The following is a 17,664-nucleotide window of genomic DNA, read 5'->3' as shown; positions in this document are numbered from 1 at the left end:
CTCAGACACTCTAACAAACCTAAGCATATTAACTAAAGCAAACTTTTTCTCATTTTTCATTTGAATGCAGGGAATGTCCCAGTGCAAACGTTACTCAGTGTGCTCCGAAGGGTTTCTTTACATGATTTTTTTTTTCTTTTTTAATGAGCTAGCTTTCTCCTCTTGTTCTATCACATACCCAGGCTCCATATTTTTATTTCAATACATTGCATTATCAGTTTATAATCTAAGGGCTTTAAGCTAGCTATTGATCTGCTTTTTAAAGAACACTTTTACTCTTTCTCATGATTTCATAATCTTATTTACACTGTTTCCCTTCCTTGGAAGTTCTACCCTTTGAAAATGGTGAATGTTGTCCTATTAAATTTAAATTAGGATGAAAGTGCCCAGTGCTCTCTGAAAGCCCAGGATGAATTCATCCAAGTCAGTAATCTTAAAGACTATGTCACATTAACCTCTCCAGTAGCTAGTAATATTTATGATACTTTTTTAAAAACCTCATCATGGTCAAGGCACACATAAATTGTACAACTTTGGAAACACAGTTGGTAGCGGAGCTGCAAATTCATAGTGTAGCAACCTACGGGTTGTTTCAGAAAAGACAGCATTTTAAATATGACTCATGAATAAGCAAATAGCCCCAACCACCCAAATCAACTCAAAGAATAAACATGGTGGGAATGTTTAGCTAAATTTTAGATGTCGTTTGACTGAGGAAAAGGGCTAAAACTTATCAGCTGAGAATGAATTATGTCAATACCAAAAAAAGCTAAGCATCTGTAGAAAACTGTCTTCAAGTAAAAGTTACACAGACAAAGGGCTAACTGTTTTATGCACCACAGATAAAATACACTCTACTACAAAGAGCTTGACTGTGCAACAGATAACTGGAGAAATGCTTTAGAATATGCGGGATATACATACATAACTTATTGTGTATTTGCATAACTGTACTTAAGGATTATCATGGGAAAAAAATAGGTGCATACACGTACACTGGTACAAAAACAAAGACAAAACAGGCAGCTGTTAACATGTTTCCATCTATTAATGCTGGCACATGATCAACTGAAGCCCACTACCCTGACATGAGGCGGGGGTCTGTGGAGGTAGCCATGTGTGGGGCTTGAAGAGAAGCCAAGATATCTCATAATTTCTAATCCTGCTTCCTCTTTGTTTAGAGGGAGGGAGTGGTCTTGTGCATTAGCAAGTGTCTTGCAGCCACGGATTATGTCCTTTACATCTGGTATCTTAGGGGCCTAGGACAGACTCTGAAACAAAACAGATGTTAGATAAACATTTTTATTTAATTAAATCAAATTCTCCCATATATTCTGTGTCCAGCCTCCAAGTGGATATAAAGTAGCTTCATAAAGCTTCCTGATTTACTAGAAAATAAACTGAGCTAATTCCAAATACTGAATATATATAGAAAGGTCAAAATCTCATCTTTTCCATCTCCCTCACCATGTATCTATCTATACATCATATTTAGGGATAAAGATAGCTCCCTGATAGTTACTTTATATGCAACTGAGGTTTGCTGCTCACATTTCACATAGTGCTAGGGCCTTGAGACAATCTCCCCATACCACTAGGCATAGGACACACCATACAAGTTAGGTATTCCCTCTCAACGAGCAGGCTGAAGGCAGTGCCGGTAACAAAGAATTGCCTCCAGCCAATCCCTGGGGCCATGAAGCATCACCACCAGTGCAGGTCATTCATCTGTTCAGTCCTATGGAGTAGAGATAAGTGAGAAAAGAAAAAACAAAACAAGGAGAGAAAGAGGAAAAAGCCAAAGCCAGCTTTGAGCTAGTCTATCCCAAACCTCGAAACAATTTTTTCTTTTTCCTAAGGAGCCGAGAAATACCCAGACAAGTACCCATTAATCTCTGTATTTCTAGAACAAGACCTGACTTAGAAAACAGCATTTATGAAACATTTGAGAGCAAACTCCTTTTCCTTTTCTTTGCTCATAAAGTCACTAAGAGGAAAATACATTCTGAGATACAGTCCCCAATTTAAATTAAGTTCAAAGTCAATTCATAACTGTGGAAAAGCTGAAGTTTGTTATGTGGGCTGGTGGCCAGTACCTACCCTCCCAATATTAGCTGGACATGAACATCAGCAGGTGCTGGGCAGGAACTGGGTGTGAAAGGAGGAGAAACACATAAATACCTTGCTGGTTCCTTCTTAAGACCCTTACTTAAATTTAGCTTACCCTAAGCTCAAGTACAACTCACTGGCAAGATTTTTTTTAAAGCTCTGAATAACATCTCCCATTGACTCAACAATTTCTGGGCCAATCAAAAAGAGAATCTCATCCTTGCTGGACTCTCATTACTGTGCTCTATGTATCAGTGGGCTGTCGATTCCAAGGAGGCCATTCAACAGAGAATTTTGTGGGTCAAATAGGTGAAAATAAATAGACTAAATCAATAGTATTTATAAGTTCTAATTGTTTACTTATTGACACAAATTTACAGAAACCCACTTAATGAGTAAGGATTTACACAGCCCATGGTACTCTGTTATGTCAGATGTTAGCCATCATGTCATAGCCTGGCTTGAAAGGAAAAATTGCTGGAAACTCATGGGCCAGGAATGAGCAGCCTATTAAGATCTGAAAAGCTGTCATCCACCCTGAAAGGGCTTGCATCAGCCACTGAGGATATATTTTAAACCGCCTGTCCGCAAGAAAACTTTAATAACACAGCCTTGCTCTAATGTCTTGTGAGAGGAGAGGCAATTTTACTTCTTCTATTAACCCAACGTGATTACAATGGCTTATTTCATGGAATATTAAGTTCAAATTCTGCTCCCTGGGAGGACAATAAAAAAAAAAAAAAAAAGAGTGTGCTTATGACTTTGCCCGAAATAGCCATAGGACCAGCTCCTTGGCGCTTTTAATGCATCCAAGCAATAATCTACCATAATTCGCTAATGGTGAGATAAATTAGTGACCAAATAATAACCTGAAAAGATGACACCAAGATGGAAAGCAAATGTTTATCTTTTGCAAAGGACAGCATAACAAAGATTATGGTAGTCTCTCACCAGTCTCTTTAAAAAAAAAAAAAATCAAATCCTTATTGGATACCTATGACAGTAGTTGTTTAATAGTGAGACCATATCTAGGCTGGCTAACAAAATAAGTAATCACTTTGTAAAGCAACAAGCAGTTTCAGATGCCCCTGAGCTATGTAGATGCTTAGGGAAATGAAACTTGGCTTCCTCTAAGAATTCCCAATGAGATCTACTCTGTGGAAATTATTTCGAAGAGTAATTATACTGATGAAAAATGGCAGGTCCACCATAATAAGTGTCATCTAGGATTTTCTATAGGTGCAACAGCAAGAGTTTACAGCCAACTTTCAGATCCATATTCTCATTTTTAATTGTGGATGAATGACTGATTGGAATTAGAATTCTAATCAGTTTCCCACTAATCCTGAAAAGCCAATAGGCATTCCTCACCTGGTTCCCAAAAGCCATGACTAATATTTATTCATAATGGCTTTCATTCTCCAATATGCCTCTTGTCTAATCACTGTCCATGTAAATGGGAGGAGATCCCTTCTTAATAGCAGGAGACCGGAAGTTCATTTTCCCTGGCTCCGCATGCCCTTTGAATAGTGCATGAAGTAATGGAGATTGGACAATTATCCTGAATAAATTTAATTCACAGCATTCATGGTAAGAAACGCTCTCTCCATCTACGGTTTCCATAAACAATGTTAATTTCATGGAATGGGAGCCACAGCTTGCTTACTGGTGGCGGTGACCAAATTATCCAGGCCTGCATCAGCATAGCTGATTTGAAAACAGACAAGTTCATCAACTACAGAACAAGATTCTTAGATCCATGTTATGTACAAGTAAAGTAAATCCTCTTATTCAATTTATATGTTTCTTTATCATAAGTGGCATATTCAGGCAAAACCAAGTATACTGAACTCACACCAATGGCTCAGAAATGACACATTACCGTATGGATATGATTCATCACTGTTTTTACTTTTTATGGAAAAAAACCCACACATTTACCTTTAACATTTTTATTTGAGAAATGCAAATGGTAAATGGAATTTTAATAATAAGCCAATGAACCTAAGGAATGCTAGAAGTAAAGTATACATAGAAATGGTGTTCAGATCCTTTAAAAAGGAAAAAATTGCATATGAATAATACAATGTTTATTTTTACTCTCTCTTTAGAGGAGTTCCCTGTTTGTGGCCCACACAACAAAATGATCTGATAAGAAGAGCAAGGCTAAATGGCAAACAGCAAACATCCCAACCTGATGTATTTCCTCAGTCCTGACCTTCAGATAAAAATCGTACAGAAACCTGCAAAACCTCCAAATATGCAGCACCACATGCTTCCAACATTTTCAGACACAACAGTCAGGAGGGAAAAAAAAGGAATAAAGAAGAAAAGAAACAAACGTATCGCTACTGAAAACAGCCTTTTCTCTTTAATATTTCAAGATTAGGGTCAGATGAATGTAGTGGCTGCCTACGCCATTTCCTCCTCTATCTGTGAATGTGCATGTACAGGCACATGTGTGATATACATATGTGTGTGTCTATCACTTTTATGTGAATGTGTACCCAGTATCAAGTGTGTGGGTAGTTCACATGAGATATATTATACATACATACTGTGTGCATATTTAAGAAGGAAAAAAAGACTTCAAACGGTAAAAATTTATTGCACTGTGAAATTAGCTAAAATTATGACAACTGTAAGAAAAAAAATTATATGGGCAAAATTCGGGTCTGGTGGAAGAATTCTTTGATGTCTGGATTCCAATTTAACCCCCGACTGAGTTCTAAGAATCAAATGAACAAAGTATATCATACACCCCAAGTCTGCCTGTCAGCGCTAGTCATCATTTTTTATTTTATTCTTTCCAGCTGCATGTATTTACAAGACTCTGTTCTGACATTTCCTCCCCTCAAAATGTACACACTCACTGCTACGGGCAGTTGCCAAATACATTTGTAAAACAGTTCAACCCTGTGTTTGTTTATTCATTAGGCATCTCTATCAGTCTCAATAAATATGTATCTATTTTTTTACATTTGCTATTAGGTCAGACTTTCAGATATTTGACTTATGTGTTTATGTTTGAATATATTCAACCCACTTTTTAAAAATATCTCCTCAAATACACACTAAAAAGAGTACACACAAAAATTCACCTATATGCTGCCTTCTATCTCAGATAGATTAAAAGAATTCCTAAAAGATGAGAATGATAATTAAATAGGTTTCAAAAAATCCCTGCACATACAGATAATATGGTATTCCTATCTGGATCTAAATCAGTGATCCCATGTAACTCTGAATATATCCACAAATGGGTCTTTTATATACATAAGTTTGGCACCGGTGGACAGTTATACAGGCACCACACGGGAGAACAGTGAAGTCTGAACCGCTTGTATGTGCTGCATGCAAAAATAACTTGACCTGGGTATATGGCTGTTCAGTGAGCTAAGTCTCCGAATATTTTAATGCAGTTATAAATGTTTAAAATGTTAATAATAAATCTAGGTTGTTTAAAGAATATTTCCAAATAACATAAAATATTTAGTTTCCCCCACCCAACCTATAAAAAGATAAGATTTATCACAAAATGTTTGAGGAATAATCAGCCATTTTTGGCTAATATATTTTAATATTTATACACATGACACATGCTGAATATAAATGATACATTGTGATTTCCCATAGTGTATGGAATTTATACAATTAACTGCAAGGTCCAATGGCTTGAAGGCACATAGGTGCAAACACAGTTACAAGGTTTTGCTGATTATTGTTATAAATCTTATAAAGCATAAAAGCATTAAAGTATATTCTGTTTACACCATTCATTTTAAAATACAGCTTATAAAAATATTAGTTCTTATTAAAAGATTTATATTTTTCTGGCTTTTTTCTTTTATGAGGTAAATTTATTTGCCAGTATCCAAAAAATACTTTCAATTTTTCCACTTCCAAATATGTGTTTGAAATATGCCCTGAGATTCAATATCAATTTTCTAGTTATTTCTCAAGGGTTATATTTGTTCATAATAATAGCAGCAAACATTCAAGCATTATTCGTTTGGTTTCTCCAAAGTGTTTAAATTTAAAAAGAATCAAATAACAAAAGCATGATGAACCAAATTGCTTATTTTACACATACATTATAGCCGTATACATATGTATGCACTTATGCATGTATATTTCCAGCACACTATTAATCATCAATGCCAAAATCATGTTATCAATCCACCTACACTGAACATTAAATGTTTTAATATTCATATAAATTGCATCAAAAATACACACGTCAGTTTGCTTTTCAAATTAAAGACTTTGGTCCTTAATGGAGATATTTTTCACTGGGTCTTTCCATTCTTTCTTAGCTATATGTAATGTTTAAATATACTTGTGAATAAAAATCTGCAATAAATTCTACAACACGCCCCCAAACCATCCAGTGTGTGAATTTTTTAAAAGAAACTAAAGCCACAGCATATGAAATGTGAAATGGAAACATCCTGACGTCTATATGCATGATCCTGGGGTTGTCCACCCGTTAGTAAAAAGGCACTGGATTCTGCAGCTGCTTATCAAATCAGCTTTATGTTTCTGGAATGAATTCCTGCTGCTGAGTCTGAATTTGTAGACAGTCATGAAAAAAATATCCTATAGGATTGATCTGGCTCAAAACAAAACCTCTGGAAAAGACACGTAAGTTTTATCAAACCCATGTACACCTAGATAGCCTAAGGACATATTAACAGTACAAATATCTGCATGCATAAAAACACATGTCAATAAATTTAATTTTTACTTATATTCAGACCACATATATATTACATGTCTTGTCTAGGTGTCAGTGATAAGATCCGTATATGAGGTATATGTTTGTATCATATTAGTAAGATTTATTCAGTAATTTGAATGCTTACATCAGCTAAAGTACATTATCACTTCCCTTCCTTTTTTGCTTTTTGCTGTAACAAGTCTGGCAATCAAAAGGAAGGAAATAAGTATAGAAACAGTTCCTTTCATCAACTACCCAGCCCTGTATTTGGGACAGAAATTCATTAGCATGTTTTGTTTTCCCCATTCGTTTGTTAAACCAGTATGCTGGAAAGAATTAAAAAATACAGCATTTCTCCTACTTTTCTTTGCCATGAAAAACAAACCCATAGAAAAGGTCCAGAATCAGCTTTGTTTCTTTTTTCAAATGGGCCTAACATAATTTCTCAACCACCCGCACGCGCACACACACACACACACACACAAAACCCACTGTGTGTACCCACCATCCGTATGTGGCTCCAAGACAGAGCTGTACATTTGCAAGCACAACATCTGAAACATTGGAAGCCAATTCGGACTTACGAAAAATCCATGATTCAAGTGAGAAATCATGCTAAATATGAGCCCTGGTAACTTTATTTTTAATGATGACATTTTATTTAAAAAAAAAAAACAAGGTAGGGAGAAAGATCAGGGGTGAATGTAAAATTGTTCATCTTAAATTTCTACAAACCCAAGTGTCAGGGTAAGCATGTACAGTGCATCAAGCATAACAAAATGAAAACGAGGTGGGGGGAGGGGGGTCCCGGGCACTTGCTTCCTTGAATCCCTCTGAATACATTTCACAATTCATCAGTTTTTGTCTTTCCTGCCACGAATGAGGACAATCAGACCAGACACCCATTAGATTTTTCATGCAATTTTTTTTTCTTGTTCATGACATGTTGGCAGGGAGGATGGCAATTCTGAAATCTTACCAAATGAGAAAAATGTCAGAAGCTGAACTGACAGCTAGTGGTTACTATGGTGATAGGTGATATTGAAAAAAAAATAAAATAAGACTCAGTTAATTCAAAAGGAATCAAGTTGGGTATTTTTAAGCCAGTTGATACAGATGAAAACTTAATCCTGATATTGGGACATTATCTTTTCAAGCTAACAGCCAAAGACACCATTTAGCTTAAATAATAACTAAATACACAGCTCATAATCTTGTGATTAAAAATAATGAGAAGAAACGGTATTGATAAATGGAAGTCAAATATTATTTCCAAATGACTATCAGAGAAATATAGATTATATTTAGTGGAAAGAGGATTTTGTTTGGCAGGGAGAGGGGGGTTTACAGTTTTAGCAAAATATTTTTAAAAAGAGAATACAGTTGCCTCACAGAAAAAAATGGATTCTGAAGGGACAACTCAGATTCTGTTAAAACACGCAAGCATGATATTTTCATCTTCGAAGTTCATCAAAGAAAAAGAAATCTATTTTGATTGTAATTCTCAATACATTAAACTCCTATTTTATAAGGTATTTACCTAAGTAAATCCTCATTATGAATTTTTAAAGAAAATAATATGTCTATTCTTTATATCATCATTTCTCTCTTTGGTTGAAATCCAGTTTAATGCTCTGACTATTCTTTAGGGACCTTGATAATAAGCAAAACAATAACACACATATAGGCACCTTTTTCTAACACAAAGCAATGACACCTTTCCCTAGCTCAATCAATTACTGCTGTCATTTTCAGGTCTAATGATTTAAAAGAAGGAAACAGAATATCAAGATAATAACATTTATAATTAATCCAAAAAATATGCAATTGTTTGTCTCAGAACCAATATACATGAAAACCAGGCAAGATTTTTTTTTTTAAGTTTCGAAATAATTAGTTAATAAAGAAGAATCAAAGTTAAGGGTTCAGCCGAGAACAACACACTGTGTATGAAAACTTTTTCAAGGCTTCTTTCACACTGACACTTAAATGCTGTAAGTATAAGGGATTGATACCAAAAAGTATACTTAGGAAGACCAGAGGCATCTCTCATTTTGAAAGAGTATAGTCTGAAAATATTCCATGCTTGCATATTTTTCCATATGCCACACTCCGAGATCTAGCCTATATTTTTTTCATTTGATATAGAAATATTAAATTATTTACTATATTTTTTTTAAATCAAATCTTTTGAGAGTTACAGGTAACTAGTGAAAACAAGGTTCTTATTTATAATCTCAAGCTAGTATTTAATGTAAGGGCGGGAGAGAGATACATTATCAAGGAAGAAGCTCACGGGAAAAAAATTAATGTCCTATTGGTTAGGGGAAGCGCTTTTCCACTGAACAGACTGCAATGCCATCTACTGGGAAAGCGACGTTCAACTTCACTTTAAACAGCAAGGCTAGATGTAACTGGCAAGACATATGACTCTCACTGTTCAAAAACGAAAAGAAAAATATATATATTTTCGTGGAAACATCAGTTATTATAGATCATTATGTTCTTCCTCTGAGATCTCCTCCCAGCATTTTGCTTCTTAATTTCCAGCTAAAGCCTCTCTCTTTTTCAGCTCCTTCCAACTACTCTTGAGTAACAAGTTAACAACACCCAGAAAAATAATCGCCAGCAGTGAGCGACCTTGGGGTCCTTTCCTGAAATCTCTAGCTTGTGATTTTTACAGGCAGTTTGTGTTAGAATCCTCTCTGCAAAAGATTTTTTTTTAATCCCTAAAATCAGAATGGGAAAGGCTAGGGTCCTGGTCAGGACAGGGGTGAAGAAGAGTAAAAACACAGAGAAAACCCCTGACAGCATAAGTATAAAGTCTCTTTTTCTATCCTCTTACACTGTATGGGATGCAGAAGCTAAGGCATCTTTTAAAAAATAAAAATCTGTCAAGTTTTTGCAAGTTGGTCTCAGATTTCTACCAACACATCCTTTGCTCATTTGTACACTTTTCTTTCATTCTGGCTAGCTTGATGTAGGATTTTTAAAAGAAATGGAAAGGATGCAGGACCATCATTTCCCATTCTCTACATGAAACTATTCAAGTTGAGGAAAGCAATATTTAGAAGAGACTATCACCTGAACTGAATAAGAATTTATTTTACAAGCACCATCAAAAAGAAAATAAGTTCCTACCTAAAAGCTACTGCACATAACTTCCAAGTATAGGTATAGGCTTAAGTAAACAGCATAGATTCTCAACCTCCACAGTACTCACATTCGGAGGGGGAGCTAATTCTTTGTTGTCCTGTGCATTGTAGGGTGGTGAACATCCCCAGCCTCTACTCAATAGATGTCACAAGCACCTCTACACACAGCTGTGACAATCAACAAGGTCTCCATACATTGCCAGATGTCCCCTCGGGAACAAAATCACCTCCCCCATTGAAAACAACTGTTGTAGGATATGAATTTCAATTTTACACAAATTAGTTCTCATGTGATTCTCTATCTGGCTGATTCATGTTGATGTGTAAAATAATATTTTTAAAAGGTATAAGAATATGGTGGAATAGGTGTAAATGGTAGAAGAGTAGTCTACATTCAATAATTTCTTTAACTTCAAAGCTAATCAGGGATCCTGACCTTTCCAAAGGGCTCCCTAGGAAGTTCTAGGGAGAGAGCTAAAGGATGGTAGCTATCAAAAGGGTATGCCCCAAAAGTAAGGGGAAAAAAAATGTCCATCATGGTAAGATCTTTGGGCAAGCAGGGGAGGGGTCAGATAGAAGATGGGGAGAGGGATGGGGAGTTGTTTTATTCAAACTGTTTAAATTAAGGGGCTTTACCAACCAAAGGCAAAAAGTAAACTGAAAAGTAGGTAATCTTTAAATAAAAGTCTTTCTTCCCTTTCCCTCTCTCCTAAAAATATATACTTTTAACAGAAAAGTTATAAAATTTTAATTTCCAAATTAGGGACATAATTGAAACTTTGTCGTGGATTTTTAAAAAACTATCCCTCTGTAAGAAGAGGTAAGCTTGAAATAAAGGTAAGAGGAGAAACTGGAATGAGGGAAAACATAGATCTATATTCAAGAGGGCTAGTGAAGTTAAAATTGTAGCCAAGTTTAGGCTTAGGACAGTATAGATCTGTATTAACCTGAAATGCTAATAACTAGGAATAAAGCCTTTTAAGCACTCTCCAAGGACATGTGTGGAAAGTCTCCACTAAAATTTCTCCAACAGAGCACAGAATAATTCTACAGTAGCTAATGACTATATTAGATGTGCATTTTTCTATTTTCATTGCCTTTTACCATCTATAGGAATACCAAAGTTTGGTTGGTGGGAAGTTTTCAATCACTTAGTAATCTTTCTGTAGTCCTCACACTGAAAAAATGTAAACAATACCTGTCTCTACTCCCCTTGTTTACCAACGCTTTGTTGGTAATGGGCAAGAAAAAAGAGAACACATTTTTAACATTTCATTTAAAATACTCTGAAATCTTGCTTTCCTGATGCAGGAAAAGGGTATGTGGGATTGAGAAGCAATTGAATGCAAAGCAAAATATATTCACTCTTCAAAACTGTAGTCACTTGTACCACATTCTATAATACCGGTGGCTTTTGTGCAGTGCTTCTTTCTTTAAATGGGCCGGACCACACATACTCACTCATTTAGAATAAGTCTATAGATGAACTGCCTCCGTATTTTTAAAGAAACTCAGCTTGTGCGGTCTGCTGATATCTCAGAGAAACAAGCAACTATTTTCACATCTCATTCACATAATGGATGGAACTATAGCACAGAGCAGACAAGCACTCTGGAAAATGCTCTGTTTGTCACGACACGCAAAAAAATTCTCTTACATTTCTGTGTTGTTTCTCAAACTAAGCTAGCTTTCCAGGGCTGCGTTCATAGATTACATTGTACTGGGCACAGGAAGGTTTACCAGTAAAGATTATTCATGCACGTACTTCCCACTCTGCCAATGATTACCACACTTGTAAATTTCAGCATCCCTATGTATTTTGGATATTTGCTAGGGCGCCTGCTACTAAGGTTGCTTTTTTTAAAAATTGGTTAAAAAAAAAAACTGATCATTACCTATTAAGATTGTTCAGGACTGTGTATCTAAAGGATTTTCTTTCAGTTCTCTATAGATATTACCTGAGTACTGTCCCCTAAAGTCACCCATACCTGGCAGTCTGCCCAAGGTTCCCTGCAGACAGAGACCCTCTTTTTGACACCACAGAGAGGAGTTACTGTGCACAAAAGACTGGTAGAATCTGGCCTCTTAGTCTCTTAACTTTTATCGTCAGTTGCTAAATTAGCTAATGATTAATTAGTTAATGTTTTCAAAGCACTTTGAAGATGAAAAGCACTGCCTAAGTGCTAAGTGTAAAACAGCATTAGTTATTCGACTCTGCAAAGACTAATTAGCTTTAAAAAAAAATGTTCCCCCAAACTGATCAATAATGCTTCTGGTATTATAGGAGGAATGTTTGTCCCACAGATCACTAAGACCCACCTCACGTTTTAAGGCTTTTATGCCCCGAGACACGCAGAAATCCTGACCAAGGTTTATTGCTTAGTAACCCCTTGGCTTTCAACGTGGCTGGAGTGGGGCTAGTGATGTCATCTATACAAAACACAGCATTTTTGCTGTCAAAAAAGCTTTAAAGGATTATTTAACAAAGCTAAAAGTAAAGAACTAAACTCTAGGAAAGTGGTATAGAAACATGATCAGTGAACTTATATTTAAGAAGAATTAAGCTTTTAAAGTTTTTTTTTCTCTTCTAAAAAGCTCTTTAACGGTGGTTCTCCAGGTGGCCTCTGAATTTATTGTGAGATTTCACTTTGATGGCTATGAGTCCTCATGGGGACTATTATGTCAATAATTTCTACAGCAACATTTTATTCCAGGTACAGAAATGACTTAGAAGATAGAGTCGGGGTCTGGAAATTCCAGGATCCTACTTTAAATTGCCCATACCAACCACTATAGAATAAAAAAAGATAGCTTTCACCATTTCTCCCATTTCCAGCCCAACTTTTAATGTACAGACACTTTTGTAATCTTTTTGGATGCTTAGTATCCCAAAAAGCCACTTGAAAAAGTTCAGTATTTTGTTTCTCCCATCCACTTTCAAAGACTTGAATAATGTAAAGTTAACAGAAATTATGAAAGAGAAAACAGGAATCTCTGTTTGTCCCTTTGGTACAAACACATAGTTCTCTCTGTTGTCTACCAAGTGGGCCTTGGTCACAAACACTGGGGATTTGGGGGGGGAGCAGTGAAAATGCCTGAGATTATTATATTTAGTTGGGTGCCGTTAGAATAGTTTTTCAGATTAGAACCAGTAAATTGTTAGTCAAAGGCAGGTCTTGTTTGTGGCTTTTTTTGGAAGGCAATTTCAAAATGATATTAAGATGCTGATTTTTGAGGACATCAAGCAAACACCATTAATATGTCATTCTCAAAATATGCAGTATTAACAGATTAAACCTTATTGCACATAAACTATAGAGACAGCTCAGCTTAGAAAATAAAAAGTTAAGCTAAACAAAAGAAATTTTACACATGGGAACATATGTTCTTTATGTAATCAGTTACTCCAGGAATGAGTTTAGATGGAACACAAACACTATAGCACATTAGACATACATATATATGCATATGTATGTGTGTATGTATACATTACATATATATACACATATATAAAATGTATGTATGATTTAAACATACAATCACACATTGCACTCACATCAGTTAAGCATTTGCCAAACAAAACACACACACACACACACAAAATGGTGACATGTTCAAATTTCCAGAACTAAAGGTTTGATATCAGTATCAGTGTTAGCTTTTCTTATATTCACTAAAATATAGCTGCCATAAGAGCACAGGAAAATCACTTGAAAACGAAAAAAGGAATGAGGATAATGAAAACTGTGGCCGGCTACTAGGTGATTTCTTTGCAATTTCCTAAGTGAATATAAAAGAGCAGACACCCGAAATAATTTGCAAATTACTGTAACCCAGACCCTAAAAAACATAAAATATGAGTAGAGTTTAGAAGGAGAAGGTAGTCTAGTCAAGGACAGCTGTTGCTGCCATGGGATTTGGACACTAAATATAGGTAAAAAGTAGAGGACAAACTAGGGAAAAGGTATGATTTTAACTGGAAAGAGAAGTTCCTTTGGAAATTTCAAAGATTATTTAAAATTCTTATCTAAATCAAGTTCCCTTCTGAATTTCTTTTTCTTATAATTGAACAAGTGTTAAGCTGTATCAGGCTGTCACGGCTGTTCCAATACATGAATCACACTTATAGTAACAGCTTTCGTTACACATTTTTGTGGAGTGGTTTCCAGCACACTGTGATCAGAGCTTGCATATTTTTATACTACTTGCATATTGAAAATAAACCCAACATTTTAGATTATTTTTCTCATAGTGCATCTGGCATAAATAGTTTCTGAAAGACAAAGAAGCACTTGTGATTTGATATCTACCGATCTGAATACAACACTTTATTTTCTTTTTGTATATTATTCGCAGTGTTTTGGTTAAAAAAAAAAAAAAGAAAAAAGAAAACTTACATTGGATCAATAAAAAAAAAGTCCTGAATAACTACAGATTAAACAGATCATTATTCATGGGCCAATTTTTTCCACTTTCAGAATCTTTATGACATATCAAATATCCAAATATTATATGTGTACAGAGGCCATACCATATTAATTTGGTTGGAGATATTAATTAAAAAAAAAAAAACAAGGAAAAATCAACGACTTTTAATTTGTTTTAAATTAAAACAAGTTAGATTGTTTGTTTCAGATTCAAAAACACTTGAGCGTTCAGCCCTGAGTAACTATATTTCCAACCGCAGGTGACTATTCCCAAAATGACCACTATTCACCTCTTTGTTGCTTCTAGAAATATTCCAATGGTTGCAAAACACAGAAATACTGAAATGCCTTTATTTAAACAGGAATAAATAGACTATGCTTCAAACACCTATACAAAGAATAATCATCTTTCTATCTAAGTAAAATAATTGTCTAAATAGAATTTTGAATTAAATAACGACATGCTATTGTTTCAGAAACTATAAAAGAAATAGCCATCTGTTGCTTATTGTTCTTTTCGCAGAATTAGATCTTAATTATCTGCAAATGCCTTATCTTTTCCCAATCACCACAGTACACACATTGTCTAAATTTTGCGTCTTGTTGTTCAAGCCCTCTAAATTAGTAGATTCAAAATTAGCCAGTTATAGCAATGCTTTTCACTTTAAATTTTAATAATAAACAGAGACATCTCCTTTCTCCCCCCACCCCCAGACCCTCCCTCTTTTCTGAAAACTGAAGGCTGCTGCTGAAAGGATTGAAAATCTGGAAAGAGTTTGGGGTGGACTGGCCAACCCCCTTTCATTTCCTTCAGATGTTTACAATCTAGCACCTTTCTGAAGACAAAGATGGGAAAAAAGCTATTTTTCCCTTTGACTGAAGGGTGAGACAGGGGGGTATTAAAAACTGATCAATGTAATTTTTTTCTCAGAAGTATTTGCACATCTGTGAAATAATGTAATTTATAAAAAAAAAAATTCTTTTTATATGACATTCATGATTATAGCCTGATCTGGAGAATTATTCAAATATAAAATTAAATTGTTCAAAAACTCACTGTGCTGTGGATGGCTGAGCTTATACCAGCTGTGCATCAAACTTCTATAATTCTATTAAAACTGTAAAAGTGAGCCTTTCTAGATCTCATTGAAACTCTAAAAAAAGGAAGTAGTGTTTTAAAAGAAAATGTGATGATCTACTTCTTTTTGTTTCATTTTCTTTTGATAAGCCTTCCAGGGAGCTAAAGATGTTCTACCACACAGTTCAAAAATGATATCAACAACAACAACAACAAAAAGTGATGGGGGAGAGCTACTGGGTAACAATAGAAATGTTTTATAAACTGGATTGTATTTTATTATAGCAGAAAAACCTGTGACTTACAAGAAGTTTACAAACCTTGAAAGCAAATTCTTCTGTTTGGGGAAAACTGCTAAAGATATAAATGAGCCATCTGTAATTTACTTCAACTGCCTTATTAAATAGGGCATGCTACCTTTACTCCACGACCCCTATTCCCCAAAATCCATCCAAACACAGTAAGTGTCTCCCAATTTACTAAGAGAAATTTGCCCTCCAAATGCAGTTTATAAAAACAAACTTTCCCTAATCAAGTGTTAGAGGAAAGTTTCATGTCCATTTACATGTCTATACATTGCCAGCTCTGAATATATCTGTCTATAAGGGAAGAATTCCATGAAATATTTATCATAATTCAAATTCAACCTCTTTCTCACACATTCAATTCAAGGTAACAAATAGTCAACAATATTTTAAATAACTGGAGCCCAGAAAATAAGAGAGAGCTATTAAATCCATTGAAGCTACAGACAGAAACCCACATCCCAAATTCTGGTACTTTCCACATCTCCTATTTTTTTTAAAATAGAATGAAATGCTAAAGTATTTATTGTGAAGTATAGGTTCAGAAATAAACCAGAATTTATTTATAGATTAATATTATCAAATTTTAAGTAGAAAGAAAAATATAATTCTTAAAATTTTTATGGTTTATATTAGTAGTCCGATGATCTCAAAAAAAGCTCACATTAAGAAAAAAAGGATATGCATTTACCATTTTTAAAAACGCGAGCAAAATAAGGGTGAAGATATTGTTTCTGCTGCCTAAGACAGACGGACTTTAATAACACTTAACAGAATGATGCACATAATGATCTCAGAAAGCACTTCTTATGCCTCATCCATCATGCCGAGGAGAAAATGAAGCCTCCGACAGCATTAGGAATTATTCTAGATCTTGTCAGTAATTCGCAGCTCCTCCGTAGTATCACAACACAAATGTACGTGTGTGAGACATGACCATTAATCTAGGAGTTTTTTCTACCCACAACAGCGTGCTGAGAATGTATCAATTGTTTCATGGAGATGTGGCATATATGAAGCCACACTAAATAAAACAAGAAAAACCAGGGAGATATATGGATAGATAAGCAAACAGGGTGTTAAGGAATGAAAATGTTTTCTATCACTACAAGAGAAATCAAAGTAATGTCCCTAGTGCCTGGGCTGGGTGAATTGAAAACTATAAATGTCCTAGCTGAAGAGCCGGACTCTCACTGATTAAAAGTTTCTATAAAGTTGCGACATACTGTCAGCATCCTTAAGTAACAAGCCTTTATGTGATGAGAAAATGATTGGTTTCCTTTCTCTACCAGAGAAATGCAAAAAGGTCCACTTTCTGTCCTTCAGCCAGAAAATCAAAGTGAGCACCAGGGTTATCTGTTTCACTCACTTTAAGTCCTCATGGGGTTGAAAAAATAGAGGGAGGAGATCTTGAGGAGGAATAAAATATCCAGCTTATTTACAGATCTCTCTAGCTTGGACAATATGTCAGAGGCAAAACAAATTTGAACTCCCAACCTTCACGATAAAACAAACAACAGAGTTTGGCAGCATCTTCCCCCAAATAAGCTCTGTTCTTAATAGTATGATGACCATACTAAAATAGACTGCTCCAGAGAAAAAAAGTTTATAAATATTTGCAAAACAAACTCTTAACACATTCCTCTGAGTCCACTCCAAATTGATTTCTGTACATGCACTGTAAAGATGAAAGCTAACTGCATGTCTGGTTTATGATAAATTAAGATGGTTTAACTTCCAGCAATCATATACGCCACACAGATGTATTTCTGTGAAGTTCTGTGAGCTACTCCACAACCAAAAAAAGCAGGCTCTTGTCAAATGTAATGAAATGAGTGCTTCTTAGAGTGGAGCAGGGCCAAGAAGGAAA

Source organism: Pteropus medius, unplaced genomic scaffold (genome assembly GCF_902729225.1).
Source record: "Pteropus medius unplaced genomic scaffold, Ma_sr-lr_union100, whole genome shotgun sequence".
Lineage (NCBI taxonomy): Eukaryota > Metazoa > Chordata > Mammalia > Chiroptera > Pteropodidae > Pteropus > Pteropus medius.
Note: the sequence above shows the minus strand (reverse complement) of the source record.